This window comes from Ovis canadensis, chromosome 2, assembly GCF_042477335.2.
Source record: "Ovis canadensis isolate MfBH-ARS-UI-01 breed Bighorn chromosome 2, ARS-UI_OviCan_v2, whole genome shotgun sequence".
Classification (NCBI taxonomy): Eukaryota; Metazoa; Chordata; class Mammalia; order Artiodactyla; family Bovidae; genus Ovis; species Ovis canadensis.
In genome coordinates this window covers 138,696,838-138,715,285 of record NC_091246.1, presented here as the reverse complement: position 1 = coordinate 138,715,285, position 18,448 = coordinate 138,696,838, and the positions used below count along the sequence as shown (strand labels likewise).

At 44.1% G+C, this 18,448-nt stretch overlaps 1 long non-coding RNA gene across 1 annotated transcript in view; it reads left to right on the top strand.

The window, feature by feature from the left end:
* LOC138433836 (uncharacterized) overlaps positions 1-17,232 on the top strand; it is a 151,691-nt gene extending 134,459 nt beyond the window's left edge. The window contains exons 5-6 of the long non-coding RNA XR_011254484.1: positions 2,379-2,542; positions 13,414-17,232. This is a non-coding gene — a long non-coding RNA (uncharacterized lncRNA). The remainder of the gene's footprint in view (positions 1-2,378; positions 2,543-13,413) is intronic.
* The last annotated feature ends 1,216 nt before the right edge of the window (positions 17,233-18,448 follow it).

The window sequence follows — 18,448 nt, the reverse complement described above, 5'->3', positions numbered from 1 at the left end:
GACTGGTTTGTTAATTTACACAGGTCACTGGTGCCAGCTAGCAGATTGTGCCCTGGAAGGCTTTCTGTGTCTCTGGCCAAAGACTGGTAATCTCCCCGGGCAACGCCGAGATAACACATGTCAGGAGGCAGCAGTGGCTCGTGAGCCAAGTCATCACTCACCTCGCCCCACCGCCCCTCCTGGCCCCCTCTTGCTGCAGTCTTTTCATGGCCATTCCAGAAGCCACAGACCTTAGCTGTCGGATTGGTGAGAGGTTGGGGCGGGAGGTGGGGGAGGTAACGGAGAAGCGGGATACAGAACCCAGGCGGCCAGAGGGATTTGGTGAGGCAGGAACCAGCAGGTGAACAATGACTCATTTGGAAACGAGCGGCTGGGGGTGTGTCATCTGCATGTCAGAGACCCTTTGTTACGGTGGCTTGCCCAGTTGCGCGGGCGCCTCCGCGTGGGAGCTGCCGTGGGGCGGGAGATGCATTCTCAGGAGAGCGCAGTTACTTCCTACCTAATTTGTGCACAAGTTAGGGAAAGGCGCGCTCATCCGGGACCTGCTGCCGCCGAAAGGCTGCGAGGTTCTGAGATTTATTTTCCTTCCGCCAAGTATATTATTTCCAAACTCGTCTTTTCAAGATCTTTCAAATTCCCTTGAAAATGATTTAACAATTTAATGAAAACAACACTGAGACAAAAGCCACGTTGATGAGGGGCAGAGGTAAGGGCTGGGTTGGAAATGAGTGACGAACCTCGTAATGAGGTGTGCAGCTTTGTATATTAAGCGATTTCTCTGCGGTACTTTTCCAGATGTGATGGAATACATTTATTTTTGTGCTCATCTGAACTGAAATAATACAAATGAGATAGTAAAAAGATATCATTACGTGCAGAAGTAGGAGAAGAATTTAGAATCCCAATTCCGTAAGTTAACAGCTGTGCATGAAGCAATTGGAAACTGCTTCCAGTCTGCAGGTTGCCGGCGAGCCTCTGTCAAGCTCGTATGGACCAGTGATGATCAGCGTGTGAATCCTGCATGTAGATAGTTCAAGGCGACTTTATTTCAGGCAAAAATAAATAGCTGGTAGTAAGAAGTCCTTCCCCACCTAAAGCCTGCAGTACGGCTGAATACAACTACTGTGGTAGTGCAATAAAACGGGATGAGTTTTAAACTACCAGATGGTACCCTGTACAGTGCCTGAAATAAAATGGAGAATTAGGGTGCCCTAAGGTGTGCACAGGAAAGGCAATTACATGAAATAAATGGGCCTCAGGCCTACAGGATGCTCAAGTATGCTACACAGGAGACAAATAGTACATCTGGTGAACAGATTTTATCACACACTGGAAAGTCATAAAGCACACCGTTGAATATCGGATCCCCATCTCACAATGACATTTTACCTGTGTTGGTATTCAGTGCTGTTTATTTTAAAAGGTGCTGTAATCTCAATGATGTGTTTTAAAAGCTTCCTTAACATTGTTTTCGACTATGTACTATTTTGAGGGGGACAGATTGATACAAGGCAATGAGATTTTGTGGACAAATAGCCACTCTGGTTGCAGGAGGTTGTGTTTTTTCTTTCATTTATCACATTGCTGATGTGATTTTAGTAATAGGATTATACTTGTCAGCACTCCCTGTTTGGGAAAATGCCAGCATGTCTTGAATGCTAGTTCCCACATCGCCATTTCATTGTCTGTGACTGCGCTAGAGCTTCCCTCCTCACCCTACCTCCTTTTTCCTAAGCCTCAAAGGAAAACAAATTTTAGGTGGTGGGGCTTTGCGAGGAGAATTCATTGGCACAAAGCCCTTTCTTATTTCTTCTCCACAAATGCAAGTCTGTTTTCTGTTTGAAAATTGTGTGTTCCTTTTCTATTGTAAAAAGACCGAAGAACACACAACATGCATTATTGTTTTAACAGTTGCTGTAATAAAATCATCTCAGTACTTAAAGATAGTTTTAGGGTCCCTCCTAGGATTCATTCTAGCTCTGATAATTGGGTAATTGCATCCCCTCCCCCACCAATAAATATTTTCACCCAATTAAGTTTAAAACGATAATAAATTTTAAAGAATTATAGTCTAAAAATTCATACCCTAGAACGAGTATTAAGCATGAATATTTATCTTAAGCTGTGGAGCAGTGCAGCCTGTTTAAATGTTTCTCTACCTCTGTGCAGTGTCCTTGCTTGAGAGCTGCCACTGGCAGGGTGGATTCCCTGAGTGCCGGGTAAGAGGTAAGGGAGCCCAGAACTGGAGCCTTTCACTTCCTGGACTATCCCTTGACTTCCACATCCCAGTCCTTCTTTGTTTCCAGACAGCATTATTCAGCCCTTCACCCACTCATTCACTCATTCCTTCCCTCGTTTGTTCATTCCTTCCTGTCCAGTAACTTCTAACCCAGAGATGAGGCCCATGCCTGGAGCTGAGGCCAGACGTGGACGGCTCACAGGATCCACAAGGGAGCTGCTTGTGCAGGGCTCACTCTCGACTCCGTGCCACGGCTCCACAAACCAACGTGTCCAAATCAGCTTTCCAGGGCTGCATTACAAGGTAAGCCCTCTGCTGCATAGATGCTCAATGCTAAAGGGCAGTCAAGTGACCCAAGGCACTAACCACATCGTTCACATGTGTAGCAAAGCTCCAGCCTGCTAGAGACTCACAAACCTCCTGTTCCCCCCTTAACAAGAGAAGTGCAGTCACAGTGCTTAAAGCCGGTAGCTTTTGGCAGCAGTCAAACGTGAGGCCCTGGAGCCAGTGGCAAGGACAAAAGGACACCACGGGCACAGCCAAAGGCCAGATCTGTTGTTGTTTAGTTGCTACCTTGTATCTGATGCTTTTGCAACCTTATGAACTGTAGCCCACCAGGCTACTCCATCCATAGAATTTCCCAGGCAAGAATACTGGAGTAGGTTGCCATTTCCTTCTCCAGGGGATCTTCCCAACCCATTGATGGAACCCACATCTCCTGTCTCCTGCCTTGACAGGCAGATTCTTCATTGCTGAGCCACCAGGGAAGCCCCACGTCACATCTGGGAGAAGGGAAAAGAGCAAGAGAGACTTGGTGCAGCCGCAGCAGGAGAGAGAAAGAGGCAGGGCACTGTTCACTAGGGGAGGAAAGAGAACCAGGAGAGACTCAGGATGCTCAGCTGGTGGAAAGGAGAAACCGACCCTGGATCCTGGGGACAGGCAAACCGTGAAAGTATTCCTGGGCAGCTCCCTGTCTTCCCTCCACCATCACTTGCCACAGACCTGCTGCTTCCTGTCCTACTCGCTGCCCCTTCCTCTAAGCCAGCCAGTTCTATCATGCCGCCACAAAGTGCCCAGACGGGCTCTTTCCTGGTCCCCCTCCGCCTCCTTCATCACCCATCTGTCCCATTCCCACCTTCCGACGAAGGGGAAGTTCATGGTGGCACTGGATGCCCAGGTGGTTGTACTACAGATGAAACGTGGTGAGAGAAAAATGGCTTGAAAACACAAAAGCAGAGGCGTTAACAATGATTTAAGGTGCTGAATTCTATTAAAGAAGACTATGCCAGTGGTACGATGAGGTTGGTGGAAAAAATATAGGATATTTAGAGAAACTTTAGCTTCTAAAGCTCTGCATAAATTTCAACAATTTTTGAGGACATCATCAGGGAAGTTGTTTTAAAATCAGGATTATAAAACCCCCAAAAAAAATCCTGAAAAAATTCAGAATCTAGTAAACTTTGTTCTTCAAAACATTTCAGATAAGTGGCAGTGTTTGTGGTGGCAGTTGAGGCAACTGAGGCAAGGCAGAAACACCCTAAATTTTGAAGTTCAACAGCTGAACAGAAGCTAAAACCAATCTGATATTTGTCTCACTACATCAGATGCAGAACTGATCAACATGATGGCAATAATGCATGATGTTTTATTCACTTTCAAATACTTAAATTGATTTTGAAGATTTCATTTGGGAAATAAAAGTAATGCATTTAAGAAAATAGCTTATTTAAGCCAAGGGCAGAAAAAAAATGACAGGAAAGAATTTGCAGGGAATCTCTTTTGTGTCTGGATTCAATTTTTATTTATTCAGGTTTTTCATCAGTTCTTGATCAGCAGGCAGGTTGCAGGCTAGGATTGCATGAGGGGAAGGCGATGTGGATAGCTATACGTTCCTAGGAGGCTAGGAAGGGAAAGTGTGTGGAAGTGTGAGTTCTTGTTAGGAAATCTGTAAGTCAGTTTCAGTGTATTTTTCCAAGGTCACGTTGGACCACAGGTGGCTGCTTGCTGTCTAATGCCCTCTTGTCCTGAGGCAGGGTAGCTGAAGAAGGGATCAGACCAGAATTAGCCAAGGTTGCAGGGAGCCCCCCTCCCAGGTGGAAGTCATCTGAGCAGGTGCAGGAAAAGGTCGTTTCTGTGGCAGCCATCACTAGGCGCTCTGCCCGGAAGGCTGTCTGGGACTTGGTGGACTAGAGGCGAGAGGTGAGCATCTCCGTCCGGTGCTGCTGCTCCAGTGGTCAGCAAGTGACCCCCAGCTTCTCAGAGCAAGGCCTTCCAGCATAATGGATGGAGTGGACTGCTAAGGTCTCACGCCTGCTAGGTTTCTAGCTCTGTAACCTCAGGCACGTTTCTTCACCCAAAAGCCTCAGTTCTGTACTTTATGAAGTAGACATGAAAATAGTAGTACCTTCCTCATAAAACTACAATGAAGAATAAATGAGATAATCCAAATAAAGTGCAAAGTCCACTGCCTAGCTCACAGTATGAGCGCGACAATTTTCAGCTCTTGTTATAAACAATAATGCTGCAGGCAAGAAGAAATGAATTAGAGGTGTAGAGAGAAGGAGAGGAAAATGATGCTTTCTTTGGGGTGCTGTATAAAAGCGTCAGAAGGCGTGTAAGAGATAAAAAGACGTGGAGGAGACGGCACAGTGGGGTGGAGGGCACACAGGTGATGACAAATAGAATTCTATCAGACTCACTCTGCCCCTGATGTTGCAGGGCTCCTTAGCACCCTGGAGCCATTAGCCAAGGAATGGGACTTCTTTAGGACAGAGAAAAACGATGAACGTGGAAGAGTAAATTTGAAACTGTGCTAGAAGCCAGTTGGTGGACCGTGATAATTGCACGGCAACTTACCCAGCAGTTGTTGGGTGTGGTGAAGTGGGGAGCATAGCTATCATGGTACATGTGGGTATAGAGGCTGGAGAAAGGGGAGACGGCGTCTGAGGGTAATTGTTGGCTATCAAGAAGGAAAAGTGAGGACAACTTATCATCACAGGGTTATTGTCAATGCCATTTGACGGTCCTTAGAGACCATAGGACCTGCAGAGTCTCAACATGTAGATGAAGATGATGCAATGGAAAGGTTTTGTGCTTGCAGGAAATTGGTGACACTGAGAACAGGAGAATGAATGTAAATGGTATTAGATGCTGGCTTTCATTTCTTTTTAAGGTAACAGAGTAAAATGCATTTTAATTTGCTGGGAAAATAAGAAATGTAATGAAAATATGGGAACTGAATTAACCTAGAGAGCCTGGTGGGCCACAGTCCATGGGGGTCACAAAGAGTCAGACACAACTGAGCGACTAAGCACACACAGGGCAGAGATAATCCCAAAATGTACTGAAGATGAAAAGGATCGAAAAAAATAGCTGACGTGTCAAAATGCATCAGCAGTAATGTTGGATAAAGCAAAACTGAAACTAGATTGTAGAAATATTTGCATGTCAATCCCATCAATTAAACAAATCTGAGATGTGTAAAGCCTAAGGACCAAGACCTTGTTGTTTAGCTGTTTGTTTGTTTGCTCTTGATATATAACTGACTTAAAATATTGTATCAGTTTCAGTGGTACCATATAGTGATTCAATATTTTTATACATTATGAAATGATCACCATGATAAGTCTAGTTACTGTCTGCCACTATACGAAGTTACTACAGTATTACTGACTATATTCCCTATGCTGTACATTATATCTCTGTACCAATTAATCCCCTTTCCCTATTTTGCCTATCCTCCATCCTCCTCTCCTCTGGCAACCACCAACAAAGGCCTTACTATATATATAGCTGCCTGTTCAGTGCTGAACAGGGGAATGACAAATGGGATTTCTCTAGGCTATAGACAGAAGAGAAACAGGGAGAGAGAGGCTAGTAGTTTATGAGAACAATCTCCATGAATAAAAACTCCATACATGCACATAATATTTTTGTAATATAATTTTTTACAGACTTCTGTTTTCTCACTACCCTTTTTCCGCTTACAGTCTTGAATTCTAGTTCTGTCTCTTTGATTCCATTAACTCTCCTGTTTGAAAGATCAGTTACCAAATTCACTTACTTCTATCCATACACTCATTTCTTCTGTGTATCTTTACCAAGCATCGGTTACATCTAGGGCCCTACACTAGACATTGAGTGGCACGATCCCTACCTTCAGAAAGCTTACAATCCATATAAAAGGCAGCTGTACACAGATAAGTAAATAGGAATTCTGTAAAGACAGTGTTTTAAGGTATGGCATATGAGGCAGGAGCTATGCATTTTCAGATTTTAGAATTTTAACAAGGAGAGCAGGGTTACGAGAGGGTATTGAAGGATGTGAGAGGGACAGGAATGAGCCAAGATGATTTAAGGAAGTGACAGGAAGTAGAGAGTTCAGGAGAATAGAAGAAGCAACATTCAGTTATGCAAGGCCGAGTTTGCCACAGGATTGGTTCTACATAATACAAAGGGATTGCTCTCTGCAATGCGGGCAAAAGCGAGAAGAGTCGCGCTGGGGGAGATGACAACATCTTGAAAGGAAGCTGTAGCGGAGGGGGTGGAGTTGAGGGGCCACTCTGAAATGCTGTGGGGGTGGAATCAACAAGACAGAATGGCCTGTGGGCTATGGGGAGTGAGGAAGAGCTTGGAACACAAGATTCTCTTCTGAGTCCTCACTCTCTTTAACCTTTCCCCCATGACACTGTTCACTATGCGGACTTCTTGAAGCTCTCTCCTGCTTCATTTAATGAGGCAGCGCTATCTTGCTTCTCCTTCTGGTTATGAGCAAAAATTTGATAAATGACCTTTTTTTAAGACACTTGGCCCTTCATTCCAACACTCATCTCTCTAAAAGATTAAGTGATTTATGTGACTCAGGTCAAGTTGGTGTTAAGTGCTAGGTCTGAGACCCTGCAACTTATCTACCAAGCTGAGTTCCATCCTCCAGGGAGGAGAAAGGGGGAAGAGGTTTTGGTTGCAGGTGTGTACAGATGTAAGCCTAGAGAACGGAAAGGTTTCTAGAACTCTCTTGGCTGGGGAACGTAATGCTTCATACTGGCAGGCAAAAAGAGTTGAAAGTTCATTCCCAAGATAGGGAGTTTTAAATAGAGATATGATTTGGAATGATGATCATATAAATCTTCTTCCCAGGCTTCAATGTGAAGCACTAGTTTGATCCAACAGACGGCAATGAGTCTTTAAGAGCTGTAATGGCCCATCATGTCAGAGGATATTTATGGATTTACAGTCTTCAGATATCTGGATCTTGTGCAAGCATGATAAAAGCCCTCTGATTTTTTTTTGTTTTTGCACAAATAAATGAGTGCTTAGCTAGCTGTGTTCTTAAATTAAATGACTCAGCCATTGTTCACTTGTGAAATACTCAAGCGTCCTAGTCTACATTTTGGAGGAAAGTGCTGTTATACTTCTATCGGATGAACAAAGCAGCTTGGGGGCTATAGGACGTCACTAACTTCGTTTTTGTTTTTCATATGGCTAACTTAATAAGAAATACATTGCTGAGTACAAGTTTTCATGACAAGCATTTCTTAGGTCATATCTCTAGCGACAAACAGGAGACAGGAGCAAAACTGTACTGTATTAAGGAGAAAAACTGACTTGGGACATAGGTCAATATTCTTAGGAACCATTTTGCTAGACTCTTATTTGATGGGATCTACAAGCTAATCATTGTGCAAATGGAAATCCTGCCTGTTGAATCATTGAGTTCTCCCATTCCCAGCAAGTAGTTGCAGAACATTTTTGCTATTTTACAAGTCCTCTTCTTGGATATGGAAACAAATTGTTATTCTCTGTATCTTTATGAAATGCTTGCCATGATATGGAATTAAAGTACTCCCTTTCATTCAGTGTTTGAAACAAAATACTTATTTTATAAATAAGGCTTTTCCACAAGAAGTTGGTACTGAAATAGTTGACTTCCCCAGAGGAGGTTCAGGCTCCCCAGGTATTCTATATGCCAGAAGGCAAGCGCTTTGGCTTACTTAAAACCAGGGACTCAAAGGTTTCCTGATTTGTGTCAGAGTGGTAAATCTGGGTCCACCCGGATCATTTCTTTTAGAAAGTACTTTCTCAGTCTACACTTCTTGTGAGATCAGTATTGAGAAAGGGTGGGATATAATGTTTTTCCCTTGTTTTGGGGGATTGACTTGGGAACATCTCATACAATGATGGAGCAAAGTCTGAAGCAAAGTCAGAGGGCCTGGGGCCGGCTGCTGCCAGCATCGCCTCTGCTGTGGCCCTCCGGGCAGTCCCCCAGATGCCAGGTAACAGGCAGAGTTCTCTAGTTTGCTGTCGTGAGAACTAGGAGATTGAAAACTGGAGGGTCAACAGGGAGTTGGACCTTCTGCCTCTGCCAGAGGGACCCATCTTGCCTTCGAGTCAAGTCTTCCTGGTTTGTTACTTTACCTATTAAAGAAAAACTCAGCCTTTCTGAAGATGAACAACCTCAACTTCCATTTATATGTGATTTAATTGACTATTCAGAGAACACTAAAAAGCTATATGTAATGGAGGCTCCTCTAGGAATTACATGGAATTCCAACCGTATATACTAGCAAACATTTAGAGAAAAGTAGAGGACTGGCACCTTAGAGGCACTGGGGCAGCAAGATGAAGATGTGGTTCCAAAGGGAAAAAAGAATCAATTTTCAAAGCTGAATTCTAAGTCCCCTAGAGTGGATCTTCAGGGAGACTCTAGAATCAATGTTAGGAATGAACAGCTTTTCACATCTATGAAGCTATAAATATTTCCTCGGTTGTGAAGACATCTGATCTCCAGGCAAGGGGAGAAACTCATGTGGCTTTCTCTAACTCTTTAAACTTCCTCTAATCCAGACGACTGGGTGAATGCTTTAGGGAGTGATGAAAAGCCTTCCTCAAGTTTTCCGGACTCTTGCTAGTACTGTTCTCTAGTGCAACCACCAACTCCACCTGGATTCAAGGCTCAAGTGATTGGCAATGGTGTGCTTAGGTCTGTCCTTTGCTTCTGGCCACTAGACTTACTTGGGTAAGCGATGGACACCAGCAAAGACCACTGAGCAGAGAAGGGGCCTGAGTGGAACTGTGTTCTAGAAAGATCACTCTGGCAGCAGTGTAGAGGATGGATTTAGAGCGGGAAGAGAATGACGGCAGGGAGCAGAATCAGAGCTTTTCATATCCTTCAAGTGAGAAATGATGAACATTTGAAGAAGGACAGTGGCACTCACACCGGCCCACCCATGACTACAGTTATTGGTGTTAAGAGAAACCATGGGCCCAGAAAAACCCCTCCACATGACCCCATACCGTGTTATGCCCATCTTAATAGCCTCAGATCTATGCCTACTTTCTCCCATGGGATCTTCCACCCCTTCCTCAAACATGAGTCTACATGTCATAAGCATGTCTGCCTCTAATAGGTTTTAATGGGCATTCCTTACATAAGAGACTTGTGGTGAATTTATGGTTTTGGCACAGGGCCATCTCCTCATCCTGCTCGTAATTAAACCCAGAAGAATCTATCACATTTAACTTCTGATGACAAAGACAGGAAGGGCAAGGATGGGTACATGGTGATAGCCCAGTAAACAGCCTTTCTCTTTTGGGATGAGTAAGGTCAGGAGGGAGCTCCACAGCTAAAATCAGTGTGGACTCACAGAATAGTGAGCAGATAATTATTACAGCTTTATACCCAGCACTTGCTTTGTACCAGACTCTGGGCTGTGTTTTATATATATATATATATTTTTTTTTTTCATGTATTTCTCACAAAACCCCTGCGAAGTGGGTAGTCAGTATTCTTATTAAACAAAGAGAAAAACCAAGGCTTAAGTGGAATTTAAGAAACCCTAAATATACATTAAATGCATACATTGTTACATGTGAATTATATCCTAATAAAGCTGGGACAAAAATACAGAGTCTGTGGCACACACAAGCCAAAAAAGAAAGCTTAAAATTTCATAGGTAGTATGTTGGCAGAAAGAAAGTGAAAGTGAAGTCGCTCAGTCGTGTCTGACTTTTTGCAACCCCGTGAACTGTAGCCTACCAGGCTCCTCTGTCCATGGGATTTCCCAGGCAAGAATACCGGAGTGGGTTGCCATTTCCTTCTCCAGGGGATCTTCCCAACCCAGGGATTGAACCCGGCAGAGCAGAGGTTCAAATCCAGGTCTGTCTGATTCCTGAGCTCAAGCTCCATGACCTTGTGTCATGAAGACACTGGCACCTTGTCGTTGCCTACACAGATGCTAATCTATTTCTGTACAACTCCGTGGTATAAGTGAAGGTCGCTCAGTTGTGTCCAACTCTTTGTGATCCCATGGACTATACAGTCCATGGAATTCTCTGGGCCAGAATACTGGAGTGGGTAGTCTTTCCCATCTCCAGGGGTTCTTCCCAACCCAAGGATAAAACCCAGGTCTCCCACATTTCAGGCAGATTCTTTACCAGTTGAACCACAAGGGGAGCCCCTGATAGTTGAGTTGGTAAAGAATCCACCTGCAATGCAGGAGACCCCAGTTCAATTCCTGGGTTGGGAAGATCCGCTGGAGAAGGGATAGGCTACCCTCTCCAGTATTCTTGGGCTTCCCTTGTGGCTCAGCTAGTAAAGAATCCAAATGCAATGCAGGAGACCTGGGTTCAATCCCTGGGTTGGGAATATTCCCCGGAGAAAGGAAAGCCTACCCTCTCCAGTATTCTGGCCTGGAGAATTCTGTGGACTATATAGTCCATGGGGTGCAAAGAGTCAGACATGACTGAGTGACTTTCACTTTCATGGTGTAAGGTCAAACTAAACCAACCAGAAGGAATGTCTTCCCATCTGATTCAGTATAGCAAGAAGAGTCTGCCTCAAGTCATGAGAGATTTTCTTAGATTTAATCCAGTACTTGGAACCTGGGCCTTGGTAGAAGGGCATTTATCAAAGAATCCAGACCAGATGAACCCTCAAACCGACTATAGTGTGGGTCCAACCCTTCCTGTTAAAAAGGAATGGAATGTGTCCAGCACCCACAATGTCCCTCCTTCCAGGGTTGATCATTAAATGCATTCCAGTCACCTTGCAGGAACTTCTTGGCGTGGACTCAATTCATAAAACTCGTAAACCAGTAGACTGTCTTGACAGACTTAATAAAAAGGCTCAGGTGAGACTTTGTGCCCAGGCACTAATGATATGCAACCTTGATGAGCACTGGGTCACTGTGTCTGCCAAGCGAAGCGAGTCTATCAGCCAAGGCTCCAAGATCAAGCTTTCACCTGCCACTGTGAATTGGCAGCTAAAAAGTCACTCAGTCACAAATGGAGAAGCTGCTTCTGGTCATCAGTTAAGAGTACATTAGAAAGAAACTCTAAAAAGTCTGATGGCATAAAAAAAGTAAACAAAAGATTAATACCCAACATTTATATGCAAGCAATACATCATTAATGATCGTTATAGAGAACTTGCTTAGTTCAAATGAGGTTCCAGAAGACTGGAAGCATTTCACTGTAGCAACAGTATTTATAATAGCCACCCTGGGGAATAGCAGGCCCATCAAGTTGACACAGCTAATATGCAAGGTAATGGAAATAAGCAGGGGTGAAACGGAGCCACACGGACACTGAATTATCTTGGGAGCCAAACTCCATGCAAATAATTAGAGACTGCCCTGTTTATTAGCAGAGTGGAGAGGACAGTCCTCAGACACCTTAGGTCACTCTTTAACTTATCATTTGAAACGGGCACATCAAGTCACCCTGCTGCTTACAAATCACAGCAGAGAACATTCTGAGGAAATGTGAGGGCAGAGTTTGTCCACAGGGTCTGGGAGGCAGCATGCTGTTGGAGAAGAGAGTAGTCTCCCAAGTGACTCACCATGCGGCATTTCTCAGCTCACTTAACCTACCCTTTGATTAGTTTCCCCAACTGTAAAATGTGGATAGTGTTGCTTACCCTCCCCCCTTACAGTCTGTACAAAACAAAATAGAAGAGCCTCCTGGAAAGTGCTTGGTGGCTTGTGAGACAGGAGAGGGAAAATGCAAAGGGCTCAGTGGACCACAGGAGGGCACAGCGGGATTTTGCAAACTGGTGATACATGTCCCTGGAAAGGGCCCTTCCGCTCTTGCCCAGGGTTACTTTGCAGGATGTAGGCCTGATGTCACAGGTCCCCCTGTTTAAAAGCAAAATTGGAAATACCTTTTGAGTGAGAGAGAAATCTCTCAATTTTAAAATGCAGCAATGAAAACAGAGATTTCTAAAACTCTCTTCGTGTAGATGGCATCCTGTTCATAGACTGTTAGTTTGCAACCTCTCCCTAATGGATCATCTAGTATAAGAGCAACTGGGAATTTTATTAGCTGATAATAATAATAATAATTGTTAACATTTATAGAATACTCACTATGTACTAGATACTATTCTAAAAATTATATGAAGTAGTCCCAAGAAGCCCATGAGACAGCTAATTTCATAATCCCCATTTTACACACATGGAAACTGGGTGAGATTATCACTGGCTAAAGTTCTCTGAATCTTATAGAAGCTTTCATTTTTTTTTAATTCAGCAGAGTGTAATGTAGAATTCCCCTGCTCTCAACTTTTTTTAACAAAACCCTTCTCTGTGACTGTTCCAAGGAAATATTTTCTTAAAGCGTGATTAGTTGCAGATATTGCCTGTACATAAAGACGGAAAATTTGTTCACATTTCCTCTCATACTTTTCTTTAGCTTGCCCTGACTCATGGAGTTAGTAAACGAAAAAGAACTAACAATTCATTTTCATTTTGTCAAACAATAATCAGTATCGAGGCTGTAAAGAACAAAGAACTTTATTTGGGGTCTTAAGGATTGCAATTCAGGCGACACTGATTCAGATTAGATTCAGGGAAAACTGAAAGAGTATTCTGGGAAAGAGAAGTCTTTAACAAAGTTTGTTAAAGTTGCCAGGTGAGAATAGTGAGAGACTCTGATGCAAGTCTGGAAATCTTTGTTCTTTAAGGAATCACAAGTTGTTTTAGGGTAAGGGTTTGATAAATAGTTAGGGTGTCACATTATTTTAGGGGAAGAGTCCAATAGATATCTTAAGTAGGACAAGAAATGGTCAAAAGTCAAACTTCACACAGGCTGAGGTCCCACTTGCTCAATGGTTGCCCAGCTCCATGTTAGAGAGCTCTCTTAGCAATGCCAACTCCATTTTCATTGTCTTTTCACAGGTTACGTGGGCAAAGCAGGGAGTGACCAGGGGAGGCAATGTTTAGCCTGAATTAGCTATTTACTGGAGCTGAACATGGAGTGGAAGAAGTGAGCTACACAGTGTCTGTCTTGAGCCAACTTCCAACACGAGGGCACTGAGCCCAGAGGTGGCCCGACAGTGTTTCATCTTCTTGTTATTGTGAATTAAAGACTCCCGCAGAAGTCCTTCATCTGGAAAATAATGTCTTGAGGGAGTCTTCAAGTTCAAGAAAGGTATTTCCAAGAAGATGTAGGAATAAAGACAAGCAGATGCTGACCGGAAAGGCCTCTCTTTCTGTGTGAGCAGTCGGGGGTCAGAATGATGGGACTTCCTCGCCACTATCTCCTTCTTCCCCATTTCGGCCTTGGGCTGTATCCTCGCTGATTAGCATGACTGCCAGAGAGTACCCGGAGGAAAACTTGAACAGCAATATTCCTCGTGGGACAATTAGCGGAAAATGATCATTTGTTGTGATTATTAGAAAAGGGGCTAACGGTGAAAGACGTTTCTGATGATCTAAAATCACAAAGCCTGCAGGAGCCTGTTGTTTTCCCTTCCTACCACTCCAATTTTCCAGCATTTTCTATTGCCAGCATTCTCTGGCAGCGTAGACATGAAGGACCAACCCCCAGGCAGTAGAAGGCAGATAAAAGGATGAGGAGCTGGCCAAGGAAGGTCACGGTGCAGGGAACTAAAAAATGGAATCTTACCAAGGGTCAGTGTGTGGCACGCAGGGGATTCCGGTGCAGGTGAGTGATGGACTTGGGTGGAAGAGAAGATGAAGTGGGCAACCCAGACGCAGAGGAGCCTCAGCCCATCTCCTCCCTGTCTATGGGGTTCGGGGCCTGCACCCCTCCTCTTCCTGTCCGTCATAGGCTGAGTGCCTTCCCCAAGGAATCGGGGAATGAGAACAGGATGTGTGTAACCCCCAAGGGAATCTGAAACAAAAGCAAAACAAGAAAAGAAACTTCCCTTCATGTGCCCTTCACCAGAAGGGCGTTCATTCTGAGAAACAGAGAGAGTTCTTTTAAAATGGCATTTCCTTGGCCTGTGAGAGGGAACTAGTTAGTGAATTCTCAGAAGCCATGATAAAAGAGTCTTGGGATTATGACAACTTGTAGGTATCCTTGGTATTAACCATGAAAGGAAATGTCAACCATTAGAAAATTCCCCAAAATAGGTTATACTGGTACAGAGGGGAGAACAGTATTCATTTTTTAAAAAGGAGCTACATGCCTACCCTTTGCACCACCCCTAAAATGCAGCCTGTGGGTCTCAAGGTTTTCAAAGCAACCCATTGACTGTGTGGGCATTTACAGAGCCTTGGTGGGCGCCTAGGACTATGCTAGGTGTGTCTCTGCATGACTGTTAAGGGAAGGCTTTTTTCACTACCAAAGTCTTCACACTGGGGATGGAGCTAGCGGGGTCAGGAGCGGTTTTCAAGAGTCAGACACGACTCGGCAACTAAACCACACCGAGCTTACTTGGGAATTTAATGTCTCAGTCCTTGACGTGAGGTGGGAAAACTGTTTTCTGTACATTCCAGAAGCCAGCATTTCAGAAGGTTGAGGGCATCTCAGGTATGGAAGAAGTCATGGGGCTTTCAGGCAACGTGCAGCCCATTGCAGGCCCAAACCTAAGGCTTGGTGGAGAACTAGACTGCGTTAAGCAAGAGGACCATTGTGCAAGTGCCAAGTTTCTTGCAACTTCCGATGGATTTGGACTGAGGAGTAGAGACAGACACAGAGCAAAATGAGCTGAGTTGGGAAAGGGGAAAATGGATTCAGAATGTAAAAGCAGGGTTCTCTGATGGGCTGAGGAACTGACACATGGAAAATGCAATGCCTTATTGACAAACACGTATGCTGGCTGCAACAATAATTAACACAAGCAGAAAAGAAATAGGAATGAAATGGAGCAGAAAGACTTTGAGGGAATGGGACGTGGCCGCTGAAATTGCCAAGCTAATGTCAGAGAGATGATTAAAATTTTCTGATAGAACAGGTGAGTAGGTAGTTAGGTGAGTGGGATGTAAACCAAGAGAGAGTGGATCGTTCTACGAATCTGCACTGAGGTAGTAATCAGCATTTTATGTGAAACTTTGCAGTGCACATTTCAGCAGATGGAGGAAGGTTTAAAAGCTGATAGCTAAACCGAGTCTGACTGCCTTTCTGTTCCATAATAACCGTCCTTGGAATGGGTACTTGCTCCAAGTGAGCACTGCGGGACCAGTTCTCTGAACAGAGTTCCAGACATCTCAATATGCTTACAAAGGCCAGGTTTCTGCAAAACTCCAGGATGGAGGGAGAGGAAGTGGAGCAGTGGGAGGTCTTGATCTTCCTGAGTAGAGGTGCCTGGATGAATAGGTTCTAAACAGAAAAACTGGAGGCTCACTAATCGGAACTTAAAGTGAAGATCAAGGAGCAACGAGAAGAAACTCCTCTGCAGGCCAAGCTGTACGCGTGCAGGCAGGCACACGCGTGCATTCCTGTGAAAACTGTATTGCTGCCATAACAAAAACAATTAGATGGTGGATTGTGGGCATGTTAAAGGGGAATAATTCTTCATGATCAGAATGACTTTTTCGCTCATTCAACAGAAAAAGACTCTTATTTTTTATTTGTTGGCAAAGCCAAATTAGAAAAAATATATATCTTTACGACCCTGGGAGACAAATGAGTGATACCAAATATCACTAAAAATGCTATTAATCTACAGTGATATAAAATTACCATCTCAGCACAAAGAAAGCCTATATAATCTGAATTTCTCTAGCATCATAAAAACGAATGAGAAGCGAAATTGAGAGTAAGTATGCTTTTGAGATGCCGTTAAGAGTTACATGCATTGTTAACAAATGTGGCTAGGCGGGGTGGTGATTTACCTTGAGAAGCAAATCTATAGAGACACAGAAGATTTCCAAATGAGACCAACTCATTGCCCAACTCGTGGGTTGATGAAACCTTTGGGGGTGTCATTCTCCTTTCTTGGGTATTTAAGTGTAGCTGACCAGTTGTTGACTTTAGGGATTATTTCCCTCTGTTTTCATTTGCTTATTTCCTGCACATTTCAGAAGCCAAAAGTAGCTTTGGGTGGGGTGAGGGAGTAACAGGAAAGGGAATACAGGCCAGGGGTTTCTGCTTCAGGCACCAGAGGACCCTGAGTGACACCGCTGGGTGACCAGTGAGGACCACGAAGCACTGATGGCTCCATCACTAGATTACCCTCCCCGAATCTGAACAAAGCCAACCCTCTGTTACTCAGCCACTGTCTAGTGGCCCATCTGGGGGCGCAGAATATCAGCCCCAATTCTGGGATGCTTCACAAGCCTTTGGAAGAACTGGAAGAGGGAAATAGCCAGGTCAGAAATCCAACAGGAAGTAGAGGGTAGTGGCATTGGGCTAATGATGGGGTGGGCGGCTAATGAGGATACGGAAAGGAAGGGCTGTGTGCCATGCGCTCAGTCGTGTCCAACTCTTTTCAACCCCATGGACTGTAGCCCTTCAGGCTCCTCTGTCTGCAGAATTTTCCAGGCAAAAATACTGGGGTGAGTTGCCATTTCTTCCTCCAGGGGATCTTTCTGACCCAGAGATCGAAGCCATATCTCCTGTGTCTCCTGCCTTGGCAGGCAGATTCTTTACCCTCTGGACCACGAGGGAAGTGGTGTTGGGCTAATGATGGGGTGGGAGGCTAATGAGGATACAGAAAGGGAGGGCTGAGTAACGTAAAAAGGCAGAGCAATGGAAAACAGGAGGGAAATGAGTGTTTCCACTTCTTCCATATATATAAAAAGAAAAAAGGAAACCTACCACCACCACAACCAACACCACCACTCTGGGGAAATTTAGAAAGAGACGTGTGACGGTTTTCAGCTGGTCTCAAGGGTGGCGTGGGGACAGCGTGTTTAGGTGGTGAAGCTTGACCAAGATGCTACCAGTAACCTCAGTTTCCTGCCAGCCAGAGGAATGTGCAAGGAGTGAGTGTGCGTGTGTGTGAGTTCAGTCACTCAGTCGTGTCTGACTCTGCAAACCTATGGACTGTAGCCTGCCAGGCTCCTCCATCCATGAAATTCTCCAGGCATGGAAACTGAAGTGGGTTGCCATTTTCTACTCCAGAGGTTCTTCCTGACCGAGGAATCACGCCCCTGTCTCCTGCATCTCCCGTACTGGCAGGCAGATTCTTTATTACTGCTGCACCACCTGGGAGCTATGGCTTTTTCGTTTTGGTGGGTCATCTTCTTCTACAAAATTTTAACATCTATATTGCAATACTACATGCAGGAAGGATGAGGAGGCGTTCTTATTTAGAATCCCAGTTTATTAATGGGAAAATATAGTCCTGAACTTTATAGTCTCCTGCCCAGGGGCACATAATTAGATCAAAGTTAATCCATAAATAGAGTTGAAGTCCCACGCCAGCCCATTGTTGTTGCTATGAAACTGAACTAGGCACCAATTCCTAACATCCCTGTTGGCAGAGATCCCCTGAGAACACAGAGATGCTGGGCACAGCCTTTTGTATCCCAGCAGAAGTTTTAGGAACAGATACTCATTTCTAGCACCTGAAGCTTAACTCATGGGGCACTCTTTCACAGTGTGGAATTTTCACAGTAAGAAATTTCCTTTTCCTAAAAGAATTTTAAAATATGAATGTAAAGTCATGTTTGAATGAGAACATTAATTTGAATGAGTAAAGAAATGGCATCAAATCCAAAAACTTCAGAAAAATAACACTATATTTTTATTGTCTGATATAGATCTATAATGCTTGCTCCTCTACATTTTTTTTTTTTGCCTTCATGCTCTTTGATTGCCTCATTCTGTGAGGACAATCTTGTAATATTTCCTAGAAAGGAGATGGACAAGTAATTCAGTCTTTCCTCCAGCATGGTTGATCAAAATGCATTTATTACTGTTAGTTTCAAAAAGTGACTTTTGCTTGAGTCTTTTATTGGCAATGCCACATCTGTAAAGTCTTCATCAATTTCTTGCTTGAGAAGTGTTTCTTACCCGAGG